Source organism: Mizuhopecten yessoensis, unplaced genomic scaffold, assembly GCF_002113885.1.
Source record: "Mizuhopecten yessoensis strain PY_sf001 unplaced genomic scaffold, ASM211388v2 scaffold1649, whole genome shotgun sequence".
In the NCBI taxonomy this organism is placed as follows: domain Eukaryota; kingdom Metazoa; phylum Mollusca; class Bivalvia; order Pectinida; family Pectinidae; genus Mizuhopecten; species Mizuhopecten yessoensis.
The window spans coordinates 29,141-39,915 of NW_018404152.1; the positions used below are offsets into that span (position 1 = coordinate 29,141).

The 10,775-nt window shown below is 34.5% G+C and overlaps 1 long non-coding RNA gene across 1 annotated transcript in view; it reads right to left on the bottom strand.

Annotated features, from left to right (window-relative positions):
- Positions 1-6,029, bottom strand: part of LOC110466347 — a 21,542-nt gene extending 15,513 nt beyond the window's left edge. The window contains exons 1-2 of the long non-coding RNA XR_002464729.1: positions 5,896-6,029; positions 3,745-3,861 (exon numbers count right to left, since the gene is read on the bottom strand). This is a non-coding gene — a long non-coding RNA (uncharacterized LOC110466347). The remainder of the gene's footprint in view (positions 1-3,744; positions 3,862-5,895) is intronic.
- Positions 6,030-10,775: the final 4,746 nt, after the last annotated feature.

The window sequence follows — 10,775 nt, forward strand, 5'->3', positions numbered from 1 at the left end:
AAAAAAATAATAAGATACGATAGTACAAAGTACGGAACGTAGAAAGAATTTCACCCGTAATATAAATCAGAAAACGGTTAAAATAACAAAACAAACAACCGTCACCGAAATAAACAGGGGTCGGAAATTAACCCACGATAATGGCGGACCGTGGCACACCACCGGCACACGTGGAGTAAAATAACCGGCCGTAAAAGGCACAAAAATAATTTATTATATTAACAAGGGCAGATGGGTATAAGGCACACAAACTGCGCAAAAAATTGAGTTAACACTCACACCAAACCGACAAAACAAAGTTTTGAAATCGAGCAAGCTCCGGGCGTCAGCAGGCAGCAGGCGCCATAAAAGGAAGAGGAAAGGAGATCACTCCGTGGCTCCGTCATCGAGATATTGGTTACGTCACGGTAGGGAGGTAGGGATATTTAAACTTTTGTTTTTGGGCTACAAAGATGGGTGTAGGTATTGTATATGCATACTAAAGTTATGGTAATTATTACTGAAATGAAACTAATGTTTGCCCATTCATTATAGTCTCTGAGGATATTCACCAGTTCAAAATAACTGGGGCGATCCATCAAAAGTTTTGGACTAGATATTCACAAGCGATTTTGTATTTTTATAACCAAATTAATAATCTGCATACCAAGGTTCCTAAAGTCCGGATGTTATCGATTCTGGGACACTGATATCATTGAGTCAGAATACGGAGTTTGCGGTCTGTTAATCTAACCTTATGTTACTCGCGCAATACAATTAATAACGCGTTAAATATCTTCTTCATCAAGTTGCATATATATGTATATCTATATATAATATTCAATGTTGGTCCAAACTGTAGAAGTCGGGACCAAAGTTGACAGTTGGGCGTTCTAGCTGAGAATAGGTTCTATTCAGCAGTCTTCTATGTTGAATAAACGCCTGCATGTGGAAAATACCACCGGATATTATATTTAGTATCTAGCGTGCGCAGCTCTGTGTTCTGTGAATGGGACAAATGATCAATGTGTTTTAGTCTGTGACGAGTTCACGACAAAAGAGATACCATACCATGTCAAACTATGGAAATTCCGTTTTCTTCCGTAAGTTAACGTTTATCCCGTTATCAGAATACAATTACATTCTTGTAATAATACATTCATCATACATAATGCACGTGATATATTTCAATGATAAATGTTAATACTTTAGTTTCGTTCATAAAGCAAGGGGGGGGGGGGGGGGGGGGGGGCTGTTTGTTAACGATACTCAACTAAATATAGATTGATAATTGTTGTCTATAGCCTACGGTGTTAGCCAGTCGAAGTCGAAGGGGAAGTGATAAATAGTTAGGTATCTGGTGCTATAAACCTAAGTAATCTGTCATAATAACAATTTGTAATTACGGATTATATATTTACACTCAAAAGAATTATTGTAGAAATATGTCGTCTTTTTATCATCCGCTGTACAGTGAATTAGATTCTGGACGGCGAAAACAGGTAATTTTAGCATATTGTCATGATATATTTTTTGATGATGATGATGATGATGATGAATTGTGTCGCAAAGAATATCATACAGATGTAAAAATAAATAATATCGATCAAAATAGCATAACTCTAACAAAATATTAATGGCAGACATCCACACTTGATAAAAAAAGCTAATGCCGCGCACCCACTAGGGCAAAACTTGTTAAGATGAAGTCATAGGTCAATGAGACCAACAATTTTGATAAATGTTACAAATGTTTGATTTACAAAACAAATTGAATGATAGCATGTCGATATATGTAGGTCAGAAGTGGTCATAATTCAAAGTGATCACCAATACCAATCAGGATAACATAACAATCATAAGTCAAATGTCAATATAAAGGTCACCAAAGGACAAACTGATCATAACTATATCCTTGTATATATAGCTAAACCTGTCAAAGTGGCAGCATTCAGGATCGCAGGTATTCTAGTCACGTGACACCAGGGTCCACGTATAAAGCTGAGAGACTTGTATACAGTAAACATGTATTTGTGCATGCATGCTGGTTAGCCCTAACAGGGCGCCTCCGACTCTCTGTCTGCAAACGATTGCGTTTATATATTGTGTGTCTACATTCAGTTTGTTGCAGGGACCACCTTCAAATTTATCGGTATGGATGGTATAATTGACATATGACATCATGAAAATAACTTTGTCAAAAGTAAAGATCACGAAATATCAACAACCAATACATTCTGACGATATTTTTATTTTTTATTTTTTTTCTTCAAAATACTAACTTTTTCCTGATCTTATATGGATGAGTTTAACTCGCATGCAGAAAGAACAGTATATTGATAATACAAAAACCAAAAGTCCGAAAGTAGATTGTTATCATGATTCGATTTTGGCGAAAATGATAATGACTGCATGCCTTTTGTTATATTTTATGCATCATTCTGTAGCGACATGAGGATCAACATTTTGACAAATATTTTATCCGAAACCTGTGCGTGTATGATTTATAGTGTTTCACTGCTGTGTAGTGAAGGCAGATGAATCACAAAGTAAGATAAATGTTTTACATTAGCACGAGGTGTTGGCTGGCGCTCAACTTCAAGGCATATCAGGGGCTACTCACTCTACTTGCTTAACATACCCTTAATACATCTTAAACTTGAACTTTAACAGTAAGACTCCAAAAAGACACCTAGTGAAGAGGCTTGACTCTGCCGAACTCCAGAGAAGCAACTTGCCTCTTAAGTATTTATGGAGAAGATGAGAAAAAAATACTCTTACCTAGAGAAGAAGCCTTACTCTACTGAACTGCAGAGAAGCGACTTGACTCTAAGACTTGAAATCGAATAGACCTAGAGAAGAAGCTTGACTCTACTGAGCTGCAGAGAAGCGACTTGACTCCAAGTATTCCTGGAGATGATGATACATTTATAGAAGCTTCTGACATAGTAAATTAATACTATTTCAATTAATAAAGTATTGGGGGTAAAATTCCCCTGGAATAAAAAGCCATTCAACACTCTTATAAAGAGTGTTTACGTTTCTCTTTTTGTATAATGCATTAAAGAATGATTATTTTTCTCCCAAATTAAATTGTTGTTATAGTGAACAAATTGAAGTGTGCCATCATATACAAACTGATGACGCTATCAATGACTATGTGAAAATGTACAAACAAAATGTAGGAATGCAAAAAATAGAGCAAAAATCAAGGTGGCCTAGATAATTTTGTATCTTGGAAATTTAGTGTATACTCTGATTAATCAACGGTTTTCACAAAATTAATTCTAATTTGAGCAAAATCCACCTGCATTTATCTTCCAAGCAGTAATTATGTGGCGTATATGATGATAACCAGATACATTCCTAAGGTAACTTTTACACTGTGATGTTCTAATCGATCTAGGAAAATCGTCGAGAGAAAAAATAACAACTTTCATGTTTTTATTCTAAAAGTTTATTTTAAAACCTCAATAGGTCAGTATGTAAAAAATCAAAAAAAATCTTGCTATATTGAAGGGTTATTGTTCTTATATTTAAGCTATCTATGAATGAAATAGAAAATTGACATTTCAGATTGTTATGTTTATATCTGTTTGTATCTTTAAATTGAAATTAAACACTACAATTACAATATATTATACTCCGTTTCACGTGATTTATTTCGTATGCTTTGAAGATCAGAACTTAGATATCTACCAGAATTTTATTTTCTTCATAAGCAAGATGACTTGTAATAAGTTGTTACTTTCTTTTCCCCCTTACCTGGTTATATGGTTGAAAGTCCTTTAGTGATTAATCCAACTACTACAGGAATCGCTTTTCAGGCAGATCATTAAACACAAACAAAGTGGTCTAAATCGTGGTAGATCAGCTTTGATCCTGAAAAATCCAACAGAAAGTATGTTAATAAGTAACCATTGTACATGAATAATGAAGAAATAACAAATATTGAAGTACACAAGCACCGAGTATTTTTTCGAATGACGGGAGTTGGGTCAAACATGTAAATTACATTTTTAATAAAGCCTCAGCCAGAATCAATATTCGACGTTCTCTTAAATTCAAACTTTACCGAAACACATTACAAACTATTTACTTTTCATTTAGCAGACCTATTATTGAATATGTTGACGTAGTGCGGGATAATATTACCGATGAAAATAGTGCTAAACTGGAGCCAATTAATACTGAGGCAGCTCGGATTGTATATGGGTCAACCAAACTGACTAGCATAGATAAACTGTATATAGAAGCAGGCTGGAACAAATTAATTGAACGTAAACATCAACACAAACTAATTGTTTTCCACAAAATGTTCCTCCAAAATATCCCTCAATGTCTCAACCGTCTTGTACTACAATCAGTTACTGGAATACATAACCATAATATCAGACATTCTGATGTTACACCTATCACACCCATTCATTGCCATTCTGATGTGTATAAAAGATCTTTCTTGCCATCTGTTATCAATAGCTGGAACTCCATTCCAGTTAATGTCAGGAGAAACCCTTCCATTTATCAATTTAAATCACATATTAAACGCAACAACAAAAATCATCCATCAAAACACTACTCACATGACTCACGATAAGGACAAATATATCATGCTAGACTACGCATGTCAAGCAGCTATCTTAATGAAAATTGGTATAGGAAAACCATTGTTAGATCCCCACTATGTGCATGTGGTTACATCGAAAACATCTCTCATAGAATATACCTTATACACTGCCATCAGACAACTTTACACATTGAAACTCTTCCGTATCATATAACTGTCAAATTGTTATCATGTGGCGATGAATCGTTATCTTTAGAAGAAAAGAAAATAATCGTCCTCGATGTTCAGGATTACATCCTTAAGTCAAAGTGATTTAAACAACATTAATACAATGTTATGATGATATTGTTATGAACATATGCATGTTATTTCAAATAATTCTGGATTCTGAGTAGTTTAAACTATGTTTGTATGTAAAGATGTATGTATGTATATATGTATGCATGCATGTATAAGCGTGATATGTGTAGGAGTGCATGAATGTACACGCATGTGCGCAAGTAAATATGATGTATGTATGATAGAAATATGTGTTTATGATGTGTGTGGGTATGCATGTATACATGAAAATTTGCGTGCGATCACAAAGTGTCATTTAAAAAAGCAGTGTTACCAACATAGTAATACATCAATTGATTTATTATCTTACGACGTCTTCGAATAAGATTCTTATTCAAGGATTTTTGAATTAATATACACATTGTAAATGGTTTCTGTGTAAAATAAGGCATGTGGTTGGTCTCTCCGATGCAAACAGTATAGTGGAAACGGATATACCAGGAGGAAACGAATGAACGGGAGAATGACGTATTAAGACACTGGAGGTGACAAACAATTGATCAGTAACAACGTTTGGAATGTGAACAGTCTATCACAACGACTGTTTGTGTAGGGAAAGATTATCCTCATGATTATCATCGAGTATATGCAATAGCAACATCATAATGCAGCTTGTTTATGTACGATCCTACTCATATTCATATATAAACATTTCTTGAAATGATCTGTAAATCAACGTTTAACCTTAAAGTGTACTTACGATGACGCAACAGAAGGATTTGTCTTGACCACATTTTACCAAATTCCTGAATATATCATATTTTGTACATGTACCATGTTTGTTAAAGCATTGTTTAGTCACTCAAACTTTCAATAAGCTGATAAAAAATATACAAATTGAAAATACATATCTGAATTTAATTGGGTGTTTTATATGGGGTTTGAAATTTGGATGACTATACATTTTTCAAGATGTTGTTGTACCTAGAAAAAGACGTCGTAAATATTGAATCATAACAGTAGTTAGCGCACACAGCACAAACGTTTGATTTGAAAGAACTTTCACCTACCTGAAACGCACGGAGCAGTTGTAAATACTCCGGAAACGGCTATATAGCCAGCCAAGAAACTGAAAATTAACTCATTGGTACGGCCTGCTCAGTTTATATAGCAGTATGTTATGATCACGTGGACTGTCTCTGGTTCTGAAATAAATTAACCAATGAATGACTGCTATCATGAAACACTGATTTTTGAAAATTTCCACAATCTACTTAGAATCATACACTTACTAAGGTTTCACTTTCGATTATTGGAATCATGCACTTACAAAGGTTTCGCTTTCGATTATTAGAATCATATCTACATACTCGATTACAAGCGAAAACGGGCATACTGGTAGATTATGTATCCACCTCATTAATAATAAAAAAGTACGAACTACATGTTCTAGGACTCGAGTAAAGTTGTATTTGTCATTCTTTTGTGTGACAGTATTTTATTCAAAAATCAAACTTAAAATTTTAGGTGGATGGGAAAACAAGCTTACAGTTTATATTAATTCCACACCCAATCATATTTACAGGCAAATAATTTTTCGAAACCAGGGACACCTGAACTGCAATATGAATAAAATAAATTTAAAGTCTAACATTTAACATATGTACATGTGGTAATTCCTTAGAAATATATTGTATAACACATCAGAATGGAAAGCTAGTGTTTTATACACAAGCTCAACCACAGTCACTCAAGCATTGTTGCACCTACGTATGATCACATCCACACACATACATCTGTGCAGAGTTCTTTGTAATGTGTTTGGAACATTGACTACAACAACGGTCACTTTAAACTTTCAAATGTGTACATGCACAATAGTTACAATATAATATATTTGTACACAAAGAACTTCAATTACAGGCACTTTCAATTTTCATATGTTTACAGTACAGTTATATTAAATGTATCTAAAAGAAGAACTACAGTTATGAGCACAATCGAATGCATTTTGTCAATCTTTGAGATTTGATTGTTTAGAAAGCACTAGAAATACTTAAAAATGATTATAAAATTAATACAAATTCATAGAAAGTGCAATTCAACGAACAATTTATGAGATTATCAATAATTTTATCAATTGCAGGTGTATCATTAAAGGTAACTGGGTGAGTTTGACAGAGAGATATAAATATACCTATTATTTCTCAACTAATAATTCGTTATTATATTGTGCAGTACTGTTAACCAATAACTGCTTATTTCTGTCTGATATATATTCAAAATTCCCAAATTGCGTATAACCAAATACCATTTATGAATTTAAACGTCAGAAAGTACTATTTTTTCAAAACTGTAACCGGGTTGTTTTGTTTGTTCAGGTTTTTACTTTCTCGTGACAGCTAAGGCCGTATAATATAATATAGTATGCCTACGGAAATATAATATGCCTACGGAACTCGGCGATATTTTAGGTATACAACCAAATAATTCGTCAAGCTTAAAACCTTTTCTACCCTGTCATCAAATGACGAACGCGACTACCTTTGGTCAAAAATATCAAAAATGTGATATTTTTGACCAAAGGTAAGACGCATTCGTCATTTGTATACGCATATGCGTAATTAAAACATCTCGGAAAAATATTTGTTATGAAACTCGGACTGTTCAAATAACAAATTCTGATAACCATTGTTCTACCTGGGAAAAGAAACATTTTTTACGGTGAGGGTATGCCAAACAAGCTTCAACCATTGCGATTGTATTCTTAAATGTCCATCTCTCGGCTTAATGAAAGTATGGAGTTCAATACTCAAGAATATCCTCCCTAGAGCTAAACTGAAGGTTTTAGAGGAGAGGTCCTTTATTCTCTGTAGCCTATGAAGGCTCCATACTTCAGCCCTCTAGTGTGTCACACCCTTCTTGAGTGTTCAAATTCTGATCCTAAAAATAGGTTGATTATTATCACGACGTTTTATCATTATCTAACTGATTGTTTTCGAGGGCAAGTCGAACATATTGTTCGGTTCGTTGTTTAATAGATTATAAAGGCTTCGTTTATTCTATTATTTAGCTAAATTATGAATTGAAAAGAAGAAAGGAAAGTTTTGTCTTTACAACATTTTATATAGGCTCCGATAACTTGCTCCTGATTTAGTTTTCTGAGGATTTCCACCACCGATGTAAGTTGCAATTTGTAAAGAAGTCGATCGGGACCAAAGTTGGCTGTCTGGGCGTTCTAACAAAGACAAGGCTCTATGAAGCAGTCTTTTATGTTAAAAATGTTTTAATAAATGTACAATGTAAAAACGTCTGCATGTAGAAAAAACTGCCGGATTCTATATTTAGTATCAACACCAATAAGCAGGTCTGTATTCTGTGAATGGAACAAATGATCAATGAGGTGCTTTAGTCTAAAATCATAAATTATTTAGTCTTTATATCATAAATTATTGAATTGCCGTTTTTCCTCTGTAAGCTAATGTTAAGTCTCTGGTGCTATTAACCTAAGTAATATGTCGAAATAACAATTTGTTATTTCGGAGTATTGTAGAAATATGTCGTCTTTTTATCATCCGCTGTACTGTGAAATAGATTAAGGACGGGGCCCTATGCAAGCAAATTATAATCTGAAGCAACACATACTTTGTGTTTTATCATTATAATATTACCTTTAATTTTGAACTGAAGAGAAATGTTAGCATATTGTCATGATAGATTTTTTGATGATGATGATGATGATGATGATGATGATGATGATGATGTTACTTTTCTAATAATGGCAGACATCCACACTTGATCAAAATAAGCTAATGCCGCGCATCTACTAGGACAAAACTTATTAAGATCAGGCCATAGGTCAATCAGACTAACAATTTTGGTAAAGTTACATTGTACACATTTTTGATTTTCACCACAAATTGAATGATACAATGTAGCATATCAATATATAGGTCACCAAAGGTCAAATCGATCATCAATATGCGATGTATATGGCTAAAGCTGTCAAAGTGGTAGCATTTAGGATCGCAGATATTCTAGTCACGTGACACCAGGGTCCATGTATAAAGCTGAGCTTTAAGGTAGGCGTGTATATTTGCATAGAAACAGTAAACATGTATTTGTGCATGCATGCTGGTTAGAGCACCAACGACTCTCTGTCTTCAACGATTGCGTTTATATATTTTGTGTCTAAAATCTTGCGCTAACATAAGCCACTCTAAAGCGCTTTACAGTACATAGATATACAATTGATATACAACTAGCATATACATTAGTCAATACAATTTTGAGGAATTTGCAGGAGCTGCCTAATCAGGCGCTAACTACAAGTCTTATGCCACCTGGCTAATATCTTCCTATGTGTGTATGCCTGCGTGTCTGCTGGAGATGTATTGTGTTCTATTTGTAGTGTGACCGTGCTTCCAACGGCATCTTTTATAGTTCCACGTCACTTGAATGCTACAGCACAGATACCGCAACACCCACCCCTCCACCTGGGTTGTTCGAGGTGTGTGGGCAGGAGAAAAAACACTTTCTCTGAATATTCCATACGTGCGACGACTACGAGGATTGAACCCCGGCCACCTGCGTGGAAGGCCAAAGCGTTAACCACTTGACCAATCCGCCCATAATATAAATATTTACGTATGTATGGAGGTACGGTAGTCTAATGATAGGACAGTACAGGGCTCGTGACCAAAGGGTTGCGGGTTCACGTTAATTGTCACGTCACTGTGTTGTTTCTTTGAACAAGATACTTTACTCAGCTTGTTCCAGTCTACTCAGCTGTAAATGAGTACGTGGTTGACTGGTTGGGCAGTGCTGGAATTGTTGAATGCTATCTGTGAACCTCTTTGAGACCACCTACGACCTAGGTTGTGATAAAGTGGTAAAATATAAGAAACTCAAATTAATCTCAATTTATTACTATTATCATTACATCTACAAATGACAATTATGAATAGGTTTTGATCTGCTGTTGGGATTCTATATAAATTCAGCTCGAAAAGTATGGTAATTTACCTGCTACTTTAATTTCATGAAATAAAAATACGGAATTAACTGCTTTCTTTGAGTTTGATACATTCAACTTGACAGCTTATTGCACATTTGATTCTGTACTTGTTTCTTAGGAAGACAAGGTGTCACATACTGAATTCTGTTCTGGTGTTCTATACAGAGTTATCGCCCTTTAAAACTTACTATTTCACTTATAATCACCATTATTAATTATAACTTATCTATCCCTGATGACACATTATAACTCTTCTAATTCAAAGGTTGGAATAGTTCATCATAAAATTGCAGGGGTGAATGAGTTAATTATGATATCTATCTGTATATTGTATTGTATGGCTTAATTTACGGCCCATGCAATATGATCGCCAACTTAGCCATATTTTGATAATCAAGATTTTCACATATTTGGTTGCAGCCTTGTACGAAAACCGCGCAAAACAAATGCACCCTTATATTAGGAACGCCTTCCCTGTTATATCATTACAAATTTTATTATGCAAAATCTGCAGGGGTGAATGAGTTAATTATGATATCTATCTGTATATTGTATTGTATGACTTAATTTACGGCCCATGCAATATAATCGCCACCTTGGCCATATTTTGATAATCAAGATTTTCACATATTTGGTTGCAGCCTTGTACGAAAACCGCGCAAAACAAATGCACCCTTATATTGGGAACGCCTTCCCTGATATATCATTACAAATTTTATTATGCAAAATCTGAACATTGTTGAGATTCAATAAAAAAGAAATGTATACAGTGTGGTTGCTAATTAATAAAAGTCTCATTAATCAGCTAATTTCGCATTGGATTAGTTATTCGGTTGAGGTCTGTCATACTGGCCTGAGGTCAATTAATAACACTAATGCATTTTATATATAGTGATACAGTGTGCAATATGTTCTATGTATGTTGTGAGTTAA